This window comes from Lissotriton vulgaris, chromosome 12, assembly GCF_964263255.1.
Source record: "Lissotriton vulgaris chromosome 12, aLisVul1.2, whole genome shotgun sequence".
NCBI lineage: Eukaryota > Metazoa > Chordata > Amphibia > Caudata > Salamandridae > Lissotriton > Lissotriton vulgaris.
The window spans coordinates 507718177-507735341 of record NC_141700.1 but is presented as its reverse complement, the minus strand read 5'-3'; the positions used below and the strand labels follow the sequence as shown (position 1 = coordinate 507735341).

The 17165-nt window shown below is 47.8% G+C and overlaps 1 protein-coding gene across 1 annotated transcript in view; it reads right to left on the bottom strand.

Moving 5' to 3' along the window:
* Positions 1–17165, bottom strand: part of GLG1 (golgi glycoprotein 1) — a 792605-nt gene that overhangs the window by 379470 nt on the left and 395970 nt on the right. The window lies entirely within an intron of this gene.

Here is a 17165-nt window from a genome sequence, read left to right as displayed (position 1 = left end):
CAACCACAAGAAAGGAAGAAGGACAAAAAGCTGTGCAGAGCTAACAAGAGGATGACGTCCACTGACTTGGACCCAGCCCTACAGGCCTGTCTCCCCTCGAACATGCTCCTGCGAAACCCCAGCGTGCCCAGCGGCCAGCAACCTCAAAAACCCCGGAGGACCTGCCTGCATTCACTGTCCAAGCTGTTTCTCCCATAAACACCGGGCGTGTGTAAACTGCAGCCTCTGGTGCCAGCCAGAAACCTCAAATCCAGCCCACTCTGCACCCGCCGAGCTCAGCCCGAGTTTGAGTGGGCAAACCACCCCGCCCCCGGCGATCCTGACCAGAGATCTGGCAACCCCTGAAATGCCTCAAGCCTCCAGACGATGCCTGCAGCCTCAATCCAGAGGACCCCCCCGCACCGCGACCAGAGCGGCTAAGAAAATCCGACGTCCCAAGGCACCCCTGCACCCAACGCCCCACGGCCTTGTGTGCCCAACCCAGCGATGCCTAACCAACCCCCACATCCCTACTTAGCCCTCGAAGTGTTGGTTGCTCCAGGAAGATCCTCGTCCCCGAGCCTGCAGTGTTTTTGTCCCGGAGAATCTCCATTGAAATAAACAGGGCTCACGACCTCAAAACAGCACCCTGCACCTAGCTGGCTTAGTACCACTGAGGGTGCCCCTTTTGTGCTAACTTGGCCCCCAACTAGCCCTGAGCTTAGCTCCCCCAACACAGTGGCTTGCTTGGCAGCAGCCAGCAACAGGAGTCCCCCTATCCTCCATAGGATAACATTGGGCCTCAGCACTCTGCACCTGGCCACCCAAGTCCGCTGAGGATGCAACCGTGCATCACTGACCTTGGGAGACTAATGAGTCTAACCCTAGGACCCTAACTCCAAAGACGGATTACATTCCTGAAAACCGATAACCTCTTTTTCCTCATAGAATAACATAGAAACTTTTTGGGAGAAAAATTGTCTAAGTATCGACTTTTGAAAACTACAAATATTCCTTAAAAATCTGCCGAATTACAAAAACGCATTTTCTCAACTGTTTTCAGGAAATGCCCCAGTGCTAAATCTAAGATCCAGTAAGAAAAAGTATTGATAACCTAACTTACCTGCTAAGTGAATTTCCTCCCATAGGATAACATTGGTGATTCTATGTGAAAATGTTTCCAAGTGTCAACTTTTGAAATACAATAATATTCTTTAAAAATCGTACCTTTAAGCAAAACGCATTTAATAGCCTGTTTTCAGGAAATATCCCAGGGCTGAATCTAGGATCCAGTCCTGTGTTAGCAAAAGTAATCTGAAAAGTAATTAACTGCATTTTACTTAAAAAGTCCATTCATTCGAATGTACTATACCTACAATGTGTTGCAAACTGCTTACTTAAAACTGTAACCAAAACCAGTACAAGTTACACTGCAATTTTGAAGTGTGTTCATATCAGTAATTTACTACTGAAAAGTATTTTTATGCTTACCTGTACCAGGCTTGCTTGGTTCTAGAAATAAAACAGTATATTTTTTATACAAAACCATTGGCCTAGAGTTCAGTTCTTGAGTGTGTGAATCCATTTGCTGACTGAGTGTGTACATCAAATGCTTTACACTGTCCTCTGATACTGCCTTACTGCTCGACCAAGCTACCACTTTAGTGAGTAAGGTTCATTCTAACTTTAACCTCTGCCAAACCTCTGGAGACCCTTGGACTCCATACACACTGTACCTCACTTTGGTGCTGTATATATATATAGAGCCAGTTTCTTACAGGAAGTCATTTTATTTATTTACAAAGTTTTATATAGCGCGAACAAGATCTTCGCAGATATCAGAGCGCTTTACATAGAAGGGTACATGAAGGAACATAGTCAAACAAATAAATCAATAGATCACACAGTACCAATAGGTGGCTGCAAAGCCAATCATGTGAGTAATAAGACAACTCATACAAATAAGTAAAGGGGTCAAACATGTAGTACAGATCGGTGCAGGGTGTTAACAGAGTTAACACCCTAACAGAGTTTCTTAACTGTAACTCCAGTTCTGTAGTAGGGGTATTTCGGTTATAGTCCTAATCTGTGAATAGTCCCGCCCATGTGCGGGGACCCCGGAGCAATTAAAATAGACCAATAACGCAGCCTGACATTAACAAGGCTACATTGGCCAGCACTTCATCCTGAAGTGAAAAGGATAGCCAAAGAATATCATTAAATGTTACCCATTTTACAGAGTTTCACCATACATAGAGAAACTCCCCTTCACAAAAATCCTTTGCATGATAGAGAGGAAGGGTTGGACAGACAAGCCTCATAGGCTGCCATTATGTGTCCGGAAAAGGGATACCGTGCCTTTAAGGAACCCTACAGAGACCCTCGGTATCCCATGATGCACAGCCAAAGGCAAGTTACTTTCAGTTCTTTTTGAAGGTCTCTTAAAGTCAGGCCTGTAGCATCCAGGAAAAAAACGTTTACTTCCACCGGGGAGGAGGGTGGGTCGCTTACGACTATAACAGAGATACCCCTACTACAGAACTGGAGTTACAGGTAAGAAACTACTCCTTCTGCAGTAGGGCATCTCTGTGTAATGTCATAATCTGTGAATAGAATGGCAAGCCCATCCCCACAACCAAATCCAGCGGTGGAAGAAAACTAAAGAAAAATCCTTACTGAGCAAATAAATTCCTCAGCGAAGCCTGCCCAACTTGCGTATCTGTCCTGGCATCAGAATCCAGGCAGTAATGTCTAGCAAAAGTGTGGACAGCCTTCCACGTAGCCGCCCTACAGATGTCTGCAATGGGAACGTTACGTAGCAAAGCCGCTGTAGCCGCTTTGCCTCTAGTTGAATGAGCCTTAGGCTTACCCCCTAGAGTCTTGTTAGCCTTCTGGCAACATAGTTGTATACAGGACACAATCCACCTAGATATGGACTGTTTGGAGGTGGTAAGGCCAGTCCTGACTGAACCGTAATTCACAAACAACTGATTTGACCTACGAATGTCCTTGGTCTTATCTAAGTAGAATTTCAACACCCGCCTCACATTAAGTGAATGAAGGGACCTCTCCGCTGGAGAGGAGGGATGTTGAAAAAATGTTGGTAATGTGATCGTCTGGTTGACATGAAAATCAGATATCACCTTATTGAGACATTTAGGGCGAGTCCTCATGACAACCTTGGAAGCATGAAACACTATTTAGGGCCCTTGACAATTTAAAGCCTGAATCTCACTCACCCTGCAAGCTGATGTTATAGCCACAAGGAAAGCCGCCTTCCAGGACAAATGCTGTAGAGAAGCTTTATGAATAGGCTCAAAAGGCTCCTTCATCAACCGGGAGAGCACCACATTAAGGTCCCATGAAGGTGAAGGACGCCTAATGAGGGGGGGGGGGGGGGGGGGGGGGCGGAGGGGGGGGAACACCTTTAAACCCTCCAAAAATGTTTTTATTACAGGTATCTGGAAAAAGGATGTTTGTGAAGGCCATTTCCTATACGCAGTTAATGCGGAGAGGTGAACCTTAATAGAATGGAAATTAAGACCAGATTGAGCTAAATGCAAGAGGTATGGAAGGATGACATCTTCCTTGCAGGAGGTAGGATCAGCTTTCTTGGATGTGCACCAGATGCAGAACCTTCTCCACTTGTAGGCATAAGAAGTCCTGGTGGATGGTCTTTTAGCCTCCTTAAGTATGTCAATGCAGTTCTCAGGCAAGTTCAAATGTCCAAACTGCACTATCCCAGGAGCCATGCGGCCAAACTCAACGATGATGAGGTTGGGGTGCACCATCTGCGCCCCCCCCCCACCCCGAACTTCGTTAGAAGGTCCGGCCGACATGGAAGCCGCAGAATGGGTTGGAGAGACCGGTGGAGCAGGTCTGTGAACCACAACTGTTGAGGCCACTCTGGAGCAATGAGGATCATTCGCGCTCTGGATTGAGACAGCTTGATGAGCACTGCGGGAATCAGGGGAATGGGTGGAAAAGCGTACAGAAAGCTGTTCGACCAGCTGATCCATAGCGCATTCCTCAGAGTTCCCTGGTGGTAGAACCTGGAGCATTTGCTGTTTTCGGCGGTGGCGAACGGATCTACGTCTGGAGTGCCCCATCTTTCGAAGATGTTTCCTAGCACCTCGTCGTTTAAGACCCACTCGTGGTTCTCCTGAACGAGCCTGCTGAGTGCGTCCGCCTGAGTATTCAGCACACCTGGTAGAAGGGTAACCGTTATAGTCAGTCTGTCCAGTGCCAGATGGCCTGTGCTTCCTGAGACATGTTGAGCGATCTCGACCCTCCCTGCTTATTGAGGTAATACATTGTGGTTGTATTGTCCTTCTGTACAAGCAGGGAGTTGGTCTGGAAGGACGGATGAAAGGCCTTCAGTGCCAAGTGAACAACTCCGAGTTCCAGAAAACTGATATGGTACATGGACTCCGCCTGGGACCACGTTCCCTGGATCTGCAGATGGTCGGAATGCGCTCCCCAGCCCTGGAGAGAAGCATCCGTCACAATGGTCTGTATTGGAATGTCCTTGTGGAATGGAACCCCCTTGAGGAGATTCTCTGCTGAACACCACCACTTCAGTGACTGCTGAGTGTGCTGGGTCAGTGCGATCTTGTCCTCCCAGCTCCCTCGTCTCTTGTCCCACTGATCCTCCAGACATTCCTGCAGCAGTCTCATGTGGAGGAGTGCATGTGGAGTAAGGAAGATGCAAGAAGCCATCGACCCCAGGAGAGACGACACTGTCCTCACCGTTGTTGATGGAACGGACATGAGAGTCTGAGCCTTCCGAAGGATCGATAAGTGTTGCTCCTCCGAAGGACACACGTTTGCTATGAGAGTATAGATGGAGTACTGCAGACACTGAACAGGAGTCGGAACAGACTTGGACATGTTTATGTGGAGAAGTGTGGCTCACCGGTTAGAGGAGGCAGTCCCTGATGCAGAGGTCAGACCCGGGACCAGGGTTCAATCCCCGACGCGGCAGGGCCTTGAGCTCAAAATGTCCACGGACTCGATAATTCTCGCCTCGGTGCCTACTCGAATCGTGGGTTCACACTCTGCAACTCTGGGCAATAGCTTGCTTAATCTCCACTATGGCCCCACCGCGATGGGATGCCTTGTCTTCACCTTGGGGATGCCCAGTAGGAGTAATCTCGCAGGGAAAGGCCAGGACGGTTTCCCAAAGCAAGCGCCTTGAGACCTTACGGTGAAAGGCGCTATATAAGAACGTATGATTTACGATTTATTTACCCAGTTGGTTCAACAGAACAGCCGTCCTGTTGAAATGCAATTGTGCTTCCTGGAAGGTGGAGGCTTTGATCAACCAGTTATCCAGGTACGGGTAGTTCTTTCTCAGGTGCACCGCCACTACTGCCATGCATTTTGAAAACGTCCTGGGTTCAGACTTCAGACCAAACGGAAATACGGTGTACTGACAGTGGTTGGTGCCAACTAGGAACCGTATGAACTTCCGATGTTTCTGTGCAACGGATACAAGGAAGTACTCATCCTGCAGATCTATTGCGCAAAGCCAGTCTCCTTGATGCAGCTGAGGATAAATCTGGTGCAAGGACAACATGCAAAACTTCTCCCTGCGGATCCACTTGTTTGCTTGTCGCAAATCCAGATTGGGCCTGAACTCGTTCTTGTCCTTTTTGCGCACCAGAAAGAACCTGGAGTATAGACCCTTTCCCCTTTGAGATAGAGGGATGTCTTCTATCGCCCTTTTTCGTAACAGGGTATCTGCCTCCGCTTGAAGTTGGTGCAGTGGGTATTGCGAACGAACCAGTGGAATAGCTGGAGGAGGGCTGACAAAACAAAGACTGTATCCATTGCAAACCATATTCAGCACCCACTTGTCCAGAGTAATTTTTCTCCACTCTGCCGGGTAATTCTGAATGCTTACCCCCACCGGAGTGGGTAACAGACAAGGGGGCAGTAATCCCTCAGGGCTTTGACTAAGCCGGGCCCTTATTTCCCTATGAGGCCTGCTGACCGCCTCTGCCCCTCTGACGCTTCTGGAAGGGCTACCTCTGATATTGTTGTTGCTACTGCTGTTGGCCAGCTTGGTGACCCTGCCCTCGCTGGAGGAGGAGCACCTCTGGAAGGGGCGGAAAAGACTTCCGCTGGTCCTTTGGTTTCTCCAAACCGACCGCCTTCAGTGTCTCAACTTATGCCTTCATGCAGGCCATCTCCTCCTCCGCATGAGTACCGAAGAAGGTAGTGCCCGAAAAGGGCAATTTGGCAATACGCTGATGCGCCTCTGGCTTGAGAGGTAAGGCACAACCAGGAGTGGCGTCTCAAGTTTACTCCATGGCAGTACCCGTGAGGTGCCAGGAGAGAGGCATCCGCAGCCGCGCTGATGACTTGGTTGGAAACCATCATGCCCTCATTTAAGATTTCCTGGAAATCTTCCTTTCTGTCCCTAGGGAGGAGTTCAAGGAATTGCTGCAGGGACTCCCATAAGGAGCGGTCATACCGATACAGGAGTGCTGTTGAACTCGCAGTTTTCATTCATAGAAGTGGCTGCCGTACTGCAGACGTTTCTCCCTGCCAAATCCAATTGACGGCTCTCATTGTCCGGAGGGACCGTCGACGAAGGAGCAGTAGAGTGTTGCTTCTTTGCCGCTTTAACAATAACCAAATCCAGCGCACGATCCGGTCTCAGAAACGCCAGATCCGAATCCGGGGCCTGTACTTCTTCTGAAGCCGGGATGGGGCAGACTTGACCGCGGCCGGCGTCAGGAACAGCTCCATGGCCAGTTCCTCCAACCCTGACACCAAAGGGCGAGACCGGTGCTTACACTGTAGTGTTTCAAAGAGGACAGAGGTGGAAGGGGTGGGCACAGTCCGTGCTATCCCCAACTTTGCTGCTCCCCTCAACAGCACGTCCTAAAACGTCACAATGTCATCCACTGGCGACACCCTCGTTGGAGGAGACAGACAAAGTAGGCGAATACCTCCTGTCACTGGAAGAATGCGTTTATCTGGTATGCCTGGACCGCAACCTCTCTCTATGACGACGATGTTGTGACCTGGTAGAAGATCTACGCCCACTGCGAGAGTAATGCCTCCCCAGAGATCTTGACCTCGGTTTCCTGGGCCTTGCCGGACCCACCGGAACAGGCTATTGCGGAAGAAGAGGCGGCTGAGCCGGAATCAAAGGCCTCGGATATAGAGGCTGAGGTGGAAGAGGAGGAGGCGGCGGTGGAGGAGGCGGAGGAAGTTGTTGAGGTGGAGGAGTAGGTGTCCTAGGCCTTGAGGGCGAGTAGGTCCTCGAGTAATCTGAGTCCGGAGACCTAAGTACTCTCCTCTTCTAACGAGCAGGCTTGGGAGAGGCTGCTCTGGAGGTAGACTCTCCTGAGGAGGAACGCCGGCGCCGCCGCGACTGGGAACACTGATGAAAAGACGCTCACCACACTATACCGCGTCTGGGGAGTAGACTTCCTCTTAGATGTCGACTTTTCCTTCCTCGACGTCGACCTTCGACGTCGATCTAAGTCTCCTCGACGTCGACCTTCGTGTCAACGTTGAAGGCAAACGGCGGTGTCGCCTCGACGGCGAGCGCCTGCCTCTTCGTGAATCAGCACGACGACAATGGGGTATCGACGCCGGCGAAGTCGTCGACATCGACCTCGTCCGAGGTCTCGACGTCCTACCCCTCGACGTCGAACGTCGACATCACTTCGACCCAGAGCCCTGGGTCGACGGGGAACAGATGGTAGTCATACCACTCGACGCCGAGTCAAAGCCCTCGATGTCGACCGGTGCCGTTTCCGGGCCGGTTCTTGACTGGGAAGCCCCCCAGAGGCTGAAGATAGAGTCCCTCCATGCCCAGAGGTCCCACCTGCTTCTTGATGTCTCCTCTGCTCCAGGCCTTGTAGACCAATCTTCTCCCGGTCACGCAGGGTCCTCCTGGAGAAAGAACGGCAAATATCACAGGAGTCAGGTACATGAGTAGCAGAAAGATAGAGTATGCACACTCTGTGAGGATCTGACTTGGCCTTCTTCCTACCACACTCAGGGCACTTGTTGAATAAAGCTGGCATTTCGACAAGATAGAGGTGGCAATACTGGCCAAAAAAAACAGCAACTGGAAGAGGAAGACCCCAGAAGTCGAGTGAAACACAAATCTCACTGAAAACTATCCAAAAATTGAAGATATACCCAAAAAGGTAGAGCTCAATGCTCCAGGGTCCTGCTAGCAGGAGCCGGAAATATAACAAAGTAACTTGCCTTTGACTGTGCGTCATGGGATACAGAGGGTCTCTGGAGGGTTCCTTAAAGGCACGGTATCCCTTTTTGAGACACATAATGGCAGCCTATGAGGCTTGTCTGTCCAACCCTTCCTCTCGATCATGCAAAGGATTTTTGTGAAGGGGAGTTTCTCTATGTATGGTGAAACTCTGTAAAATGTGTAAAATTTTATTATATTATTTGGCTATGCTTTACACTTCAGGATGAAGTGCTGGCCAATGTAGCCTTGTTAATGTCAGGCTGCATTATTTGTCTATTTTGATTGCTCCGGGGTCCCCGCACATGGGCGGGACTATTCACAGATTAGGACTATAACAGAGATACCCCTACTACAGAACTGGAGTTACAGGTAGGAAACTACTCATTTTAATGACTTCCTGTAAGAAACTGGCTCTATATATATATACAGCACCAAAGTGAGGTACAGTGTTTATAGAGTCCAAGGGTCTCCAGAGGTTTGGCAGAGGTTAAAGTTAGATAGAACCTTACTCTCTAAAGTGGTAGCTTGGTCGAGCAGTAAGGCAGTATCAGAGGACAGTGTAAAGCATTTGTTGTACACAGTCAGCAAATGGTCTCACACACTCAAGAACTGAACTCTAGGCCAACTGTTTTGTATATAAAAATATATAGTTATTTTATTTTAGAACCACAGTAGGTATCATAAATACTTTCTCAGAATGAGATGTTGCACTGATATGGGCCGGAAAGCAAGCACGACTGGAACTACACACCATGACACTTCCATATGCCCAGGGGGGATTCAAGGTACCGGACTTCTATCTCTATTATTTGTGCGCCCAAGCGCAATTCGCGCATTATTGGCACCACGAAGTACCCTTCTTGACGCATGTGGCGGTAGAGGCGGGGGACGCAGACCCGATACCGCTGGCGAACATACTACTACATAAACGCCCCAGGCTGCATGACAGAGACATAAACACGGTAGACACCACCACGGACGCATGGCGATTGATGGGCAAAGCGGCTAAGGCACTACCACTGTATGCTCCGGCTCTCCCTTTGGCGCACAACCCACATATCTCAGTGACACAAGAACAGATAGGCATGGATCTGCTACGGTGGGCGGGCATAGATAAAATGGGTGACTTGTATCTAAATGGGGTCTTCCAAACGTTAAACGACATGCAATACATCAGCAACCCGTCCCTACTATTCACCTTTAACTATTATAGGCTCCAAAGAGCACTTAGAGAGCATTACCCGACACATCCGGAGGAGCCGACGCCGCTGGCACCCCTACAACTCCTTCTCACGACGCCTACGGCATCGCACCTGGTGTCCAAATTGTATACTAGTTTACAGGGAGCGATAGGGGGTAGCACAGACAGAGCTAGAGTTAGGTGGAGCGAGGGACTAGTGACACCCCTCACTGAGGAGGAATGGGCATCTGCATGCATGCTAACAGACATGCTGACACCAAATGGTAACCTGCGAATCATGCACTACAAATACCTCCATCAAGTGTACTACACACCGCAGAGACTACAGAGGTATGGGTTACAAGAGGATTCAAAGTGCAAAAGGTGTAAACAGGAGGGGGCGGATTTCATGCACCTGGCATGGCATGGTCGCAGGGTGGCGGGCTACTGGGAACAGGTGGTGCAAACGCTGAATGTCATGTTAGAATCTTCTTTAATATGCCATGCCAAACTGTGTCTCTTGGGTATTGAACCAACATTAAGGGCGACGAGGCGAAAGTTCTGTGCAGTGGCGCTGTTACTGGCAAAAAGAAGGGTCTCACTGCACTGGAACAGTACAAAGGGGCCAGAGGTTAAGAGTTGGTTAGAAGATATGGTGTACTGTCGCGACACTCTGAACACCTATGAGGAGGAACTGCCAGCTAGATCAAGGCCCAAAGACTATTGGGAATACCTCAGAACCTACTTATTGGAACAGGGGAATGAAGAGGAGGTGAATGCGAGCAATTAGGAATATTACATGAAGTGTGAACTACAGGTGTACGCGGATAACGTGGTATGGAAAGGGAGGGAGGATGCTGTGACACAGAGGATAAGTTTCTGATGGACGCTCCGAGTTAATTTAGGGGTGATACCATCCAGTTTAAAGTTGGGAGAAAAAGTAACCAAAAAAGTGAGAACACTGGCAAGAGTATACATGGCTGGAGCACTAAATTTGATTGCGAATATGATGACGATGTAAAACGCCGCCGGTCCTATGGATGTCGGCTGATGGGCTGTGTACATAGCAGAGAGAGCCCGATTGGGCACGAACAACTGTAGCCGGCCACCACTGGTTGTAGGCGACTCACATGTAATGTATTTTCACATATGCTAAGTGCGAATAAACTTCTTACACCAAAAAAACAAAAAAAAAAAAGGAGATGTTGCAATTGAGTACTTTGTGGTAAAATCGATTACCTATGCATAATTTATAATCAATAATCAATAAGAATAACTCAGAAAAATAAGAGGCAAAATCCGGGATATTGAGGTTAACTCAAAAGGGTTTTATTCCTGTAAAAGGAATTGGGTTATTGGCTCGAGCCAAGGTGGCATAACCATTCCATCACCACACAGGTTCAGGAAGGGGCAGACAGACAACATATTGTTTACAGAAGTACATATATATAGTCAATGCATTACAATGTATGAGCATGTAGTAGGCGTAACAGCTGGAAAAGAAGAGATAAAACATGGAAACGTCATATAATAGGCGTTACAATAGGCGTGCATGAAGGCGTGTACTAGAAACGTCATTAATCATGAGGTCACAAAATGGGTGGATACATAAGAGAATCTTGCAATGTCAGCAGAAATTCATGGCAGAGATGCGCGCGCAGCAGATTGACGTGAATCTGACGTGTAACTGGAGGGTGAAGGGGACTTGACACTTAGCACTACAAGTGTAGACATAAGTCTGGGATGTCAGATCAGCCTGATCCCAATATCGTATCTAATATCGTATGTTTTAAGAACTGTAGTGTCTAGAAGGAAGGTCTCTCGGGCAGAGACTACTCTATACTGTCTGCGTGTATATGCGACTACGTGTCGGCATGCGGGGTGAGGGGGCATGGGCCTACCATGGCAACGGAATCTATGAATTACTTGCACGGAGACAGAAGAACCGGGCCCTCTGCTCCTGCAGCTGGAAGGATGTTTACTTGAGCTACGAGACAGGAATGTGTTTGAGGAGTGGAGCAGATAATTCGAAGGTTGAATACAGTCTTGGCAGGCAGAGGTTAGGCTATGCGCCGGAGCCGCGCAAGGAGTAAGGTGGGGGTCACTGGTACAGAGGTAGCCTGGGCTGAGGCCCTCGGAGTCAAGCAGCAGGAGAAAGGCTCGAAAAAGCTCGATGGCATGATCTGGGCCTACTTCGCCAGAGCTGAAAAACGTGTAAAGTGTACCACAAAAAGACGGTGGCACAGCATACATAGGAACTGAATATACAATCCGTTCATGGCGGATCTGAAAGAGGACATGTTAAAGATGGACGCAAATGTATTTGCGTCTTCGTAGCAGACACAGGAGGGAAATCACATGCACTGCAAGCTAGTACATGGAGACGGTGGGGTACTCGCTGGGGAACACTACTCGATCAAAAATTATATTTCCTCATTCCCTCCTTGTTCCCCACGGACCCTTCATGATACATCAATTCTCATCAATTGATCAATCTGTTCACTTAACATCAATTGTTCTTCTTGCTTCTCGTGTTTTGAATGGGAACTTGGACGTGGAATACATGAAGTGGCACACAGGCCGCAAATCGCCGGTCCACATTGGAGACACAGGCAACAACTGAGTACTACGAGAAAGCCAATACCTAGGAGGGATAGGATCTTCCACCCCCAGGCCGATAGCGTTGTCCAGAACCAACCGGACCAAGTCCAGGTGCCTGGAGTCTGATGTATCAAACTTGCAATTTTATGGAGACGAGTAATAGCTTTGTACACGGTTGGCGCATTATTTGGGATGAAAACACAGCAGCTTGACCCGATGACCTTACAAGCTCCACCCCTATCTGCCAAGATGACGTCAATAACAAGACGATTTTGAAGAACAACAACCCGCATAGCGGACTGCTCCTCCGTTAAGTTACCTAAGGCTGAAGTGGTCTCAAGCACCACTGCTTCGAGGGTTCTGGTTAATCTACGGATTAGCTTACTATTGGAAACAGTACCTAGGTAGGGGAAAAAACCTTTGTTGAAATCAGTGTATTGTTCCCATGTGGTTTCAGTGTAATCGACAAGTGGGAGATCTCGTTGATATCGATGCTTAATCAGGTTAGTGTTTCTATGATAGTCAGGAGGGGCTAGGAAAACAGGTGGCAGAAGGAATGCGATGTAACAGGTACCATCCCAATCTAGAGGCAAACGGACATATGCAGTATGGCCGCAAACAAAATAGGAATGACGTAAAGCCCTAAACGTGGATCTACCATGATCACTGAAATCGACCACAGTAGTACATTTACTATGACCTAAGTGTATGGAACCATTCTTGCGAACACATAGTTCACCAGTAACTGGCAAAACTGCCATAGCAGGTAGAACAGGAGCAGCTTCGGATTCGACAGATAAGATCATGAATGTAACTGTGTAATTATCTAATCCATATACTTCATTTTCTAGATCGGTTCCAGTACCAACGGGGAGTCCCTCCTTGTCAGGGTAACATACTTTAAGCAAGGCTGAGTTCAGGTTTCCCCAAACCCAGTTACCTTCATAAATAGCAGCATCAGAAACTAGGGCATTGAGCATTTTAAACCATGCGCCACATGTGCCATTGTGAGTGAACGGGTACGGAAAAAGGGGAAGAACTCCCTTGTTTTCTTGGTAGGGAGGGAGTCGACCACATATCCAACAGTTTGTAGCATTGGTAACCTGATGGGAGTGATGTAACATACTAATGAAAGTGTTGTTGCGCAGCGCAAGCCTATAGGATAACTCGTGTGGGGGTAATTCACTAAAAGAATGTTCAGCAGTAGCATTATAAGCAGATTGTGCACGCTTGAATATAGGGTAGTAGATGTGTAACAAAATACTAGCAGTAATAACCAGCAAACATAGAAAAAACATAACAAGTAGTGTCACTATACAGCGACTACGCAGTGATTTGCAATATGCGTTCTTTTTATGTTGTCTTTGTCTATCTCTCTCTCTATCTCGATCTAGGGGATACATGTCAGAAACTAATTTAACCGATTCACCTAGGGGAGGACTTAAACAATTAAACTGTCTGACTTGCTAGATCGTAATTTCAGTCTAATTTTCTGAAGCAGTTTTCTCAACCAAAGGGAGTTTCGAGTCTGAGTCAGTTTGTGTAGGAGGGCAGGGCTTAGAAACCAAGTCCGAAGGAAGTCCGTGGAATTTTTTGATGTGGCTGGAATGCAGCCATCCCTTCCTGCCCTCTAGTTTAACAGCTGTTCTCGTCGTAAGCAGGACCAACTTCGGGGATTGCCAGCGGGGCTCCAATGGACTTCTCCGATCAAAATTCCTCACGAAAACGTAGTCACCAGGAACCACCTCATGGGGTTTCGTCTCGGTGTTGTCGGGAAAGGCTGCAGCTACCTGTGAACGACAAGATTGTAGTGCAGACATCAAGGAGGCAAGGTAATCTGTCAGCATAAGACAATCAACATCAGTTATCTTTCGTGGAATAGGCGTCCCCCACATATTCGGTGGCCTACCAAAGACCACTTCATACGGGGATAGCCCAGATCGGGAATGGACCACCATCCTCATATAGAAGAGGGCGACCGGCAGGGCAACTATCCAGTCCACACCCTTCTCTCTACAGATCTTGGAAAGTCGGATCTTTAATGTCTGATTATGGCGCTCCACGAGACCTGCTGCCTCGGGATGCCGAACACAATGGAACTTCCACTGATAACCTAACAGAAGTGTAATATGTTTCACAAGTTCGGATGAGAATGGCTGACCATTATCTGAGTACACGATACGGGGCAAACCATACCGTGGGAAGTATTCACGAACCAGCTGCTTGGCAGTGGTCGGAGCAGTGTAATCAGGAACTGGGTATGCTTCTATCCATCGGGAAAGAGCACATACGACTACGAGGACATACTTGAATCCTCGGCAACGTTCCATCTGGATATAATCCATCTGGAGTATTTCAAAAGGGTAATCGGGAGGTTGAAATCCACCTTGCTCTACGGGGATGCTTTTACCTGGATTGAACTGACCACAAATCATGCAAGTACGCACTTTCTGTTTGGCTGCTGCCCGTAAGTTTTTATTGGACCATATGTGTTGAATACTGTCTAGCATTGCCTTCTCTCCGAGGTGTGCGGGACTATGTATTGTGTTAATGATGACTTGTACCATAGAGTCGGGGAGAAACCATGTAGATCTTCCCTTCGTCATCCATCCCTGGTCTGTTTGGACCCCTCCTAGTTTAGTCCATTCCTTAATTTCATCTGGTGTTGCATGTGATTGTATGTCAATTACATCATGTGCGGGATCCCTAACTGACATGCAGTGTGGTGGTACCACTATTTGTGTCTGGTCAGTTACATGAGTTCGGTTCTGAGCAGTTTGCTTTGCTGTTCGGTCCGCCAGGTCGTTACCCTGGGAAATGACATCAGTAACCTTGGTATGTGCCTTACATTTCATGATAGAGATTGCAGTAGGTAGATGTATTGCATCTAACAGAGCTTGAATGAGGGGACCGTGCTGGATGTTGGCCCCATGAGAAGTCAAGTAACCTCTCTCTCGCCAGAGGACTCCAAAGTCGTGAACGACTCCGAATGCATAACGTGAATCAGTATATATGTTGACTTTCTTGTTTCGGGCTTGAATACATGCTCGTGTCAGAGCAATAAGCTCTGCGGCTTGGGCTGACAAAGTGTCAATACAATTGGTTTCAATAACTTCAGTATCTGTCGTGACAGCATAGGCTGCCACTAATTCACCTGTCTTTGTTCTCATACATGAACCATCCACATAAAGTGTCAGGTCTGGATCTGGTAACGGAACATCTGTCAAGTCTTGTCTGGGTTTTGTTGTGATAGTAATAACTTCAATACAATCATGTGCCAATGGGTCTACTCCATTTAGTGGCAATAACGTGGCAGGATTTAATGTGCTGCAGCGTCTGATTTCAATGTGTGGTTGAAACAATGTCAGTTCGTAACCTGTCAATCTTGCTATGGTCAGGTGTTGGGTCTGAGTTCGATTTAAAAGGACTTCTACAGAATGTGGAACCTGTACTGTCAATGGATGCCCTAACACAATAGCATCACTCTGTCTGATTGCTAAAGCTGTTGCTGCAACTGATTTCAAACATGCCGGGAGGGCCTGGGCTACTGGGTCTAATGTGCTAGAAAAGTAAGCACAAGGCTTGTGTGAACCTGCTTGTTCCTGAGTGAGGACTGACAAGGCAGTACCCTCACGTTCTGTGACAAAAAGTGTAAAAGGCTTACTGTAACATGGTGTTGCTAAGACAGGTGCTTGACATAAGGCTTTCTTTAAGTCTTCAAAAGCTTGTGTATGTTCCTGAGTCCAAGGGAGGACAGTCGAAGTCGCTGCCCCCTGTGTCGTTAACTGAATGAGTGGTTTCGCTAGAAATGCATATTGGGGAATCCATTGTCTGCAGTATGAAGTTAGGCCTATGAAGGCCCGCACTTCCTTTTGTGTTCTGGGTGGTGACATGTTTGCAATTAACTGAATGCGATCAGGTGTGAGCTTGAATACATGCTCGTGTCAGAGCAATAAGCTCTGCGGCTTGGGCTGACAAAGTGTCAATACAATTGGTTTCAATAACTTCAGTATCTGTCGTGACAGCATAGGCTGCCACTAATTCACCTGTCTTTGTTCTCATACATGAACCATCCACATAAAGTGTCAGGTCTGGATCTGGTAACGGAACATCTGTCAAGTCTTGTCTGGGTTTTGTTGTGATAGTAATAACTTCAATACAATCATGTGCCAATGGGTCTACTCCATTTAGTGGCAATAACGTGGCAGGATTTAATGTGCTGCAGCGTCTGATTTCAATGTGTGGTTGAAACAATGTCAGTTCGTAACCTGTCAATCTTGCTATGGTCAGGTGTTGGGTCTGAGTTCGATTTAAAAGGACTTCTACAGAATGTGGAACCTGTACTGTCAATGGATGCCCTAACACAATAGCATCACTCTGTCTGATTGCTAAAGCTGTTGCTGCAACTGATTTCAAACATGCCGGGAGGGCCTGGGCTACTGGGTCTAATGTGCTAGAAAAGTAAGCACAAGGCTTGTGTGAACCTGCTTGTTCCTGAGTGAGGACTGACAAGGCAGTACCCTCACGTTCTGTGACAAAAAGTGTAAAAGGCTTACTGTAACATGGTGTTGCTAAGACAGGTGCTTGACATAAGGCTTTCTTTAAGTCTTCAAAAGCTTGTGTATGTTCCTGAGTCCAAGGGAGGACAGTCGAAGTCGCTGCCCCCTGTGTCGTTAACTGAATGAGTGGTTTCGCTAGAAATGCATATTGGGGAATCCATTGTCTGCAGTATGAAGTTAGGCCTATGAAGGCCCGCACTTCCTTTTGTGTTCTGGGTGGTGACATGTTTGCAATTAACTGAATGCGATCAGGTGTGAGCTGTCTCCCCACTTTGGACAGCAAGTGACCCAGGTACACAACTTGCTGAACACAGAATTGTAGCTTCGAAGGAGACACCTTGTGTCCCTTGTCGGCCAGAAAGTTCAAAACAATCAGTGATGCATTCTCACATTCGGGCTCGCTTCGAGCGGTGATCAGCAGATCATCGACATATTGAAGCAGGGCAGTGTGAACTGGCATGTGGATACAATCAAGTTGCTTTTTCAATGCTTGACTATAGATGCTGGGGCTTTCTGTGAATCCTTGAGGTGCACGGGCAAATTTGAAAGATCGTCCATTTAAACTGAATCCGAACAAATATTGGCTCTCTGGATCAATAGGGACACTGAA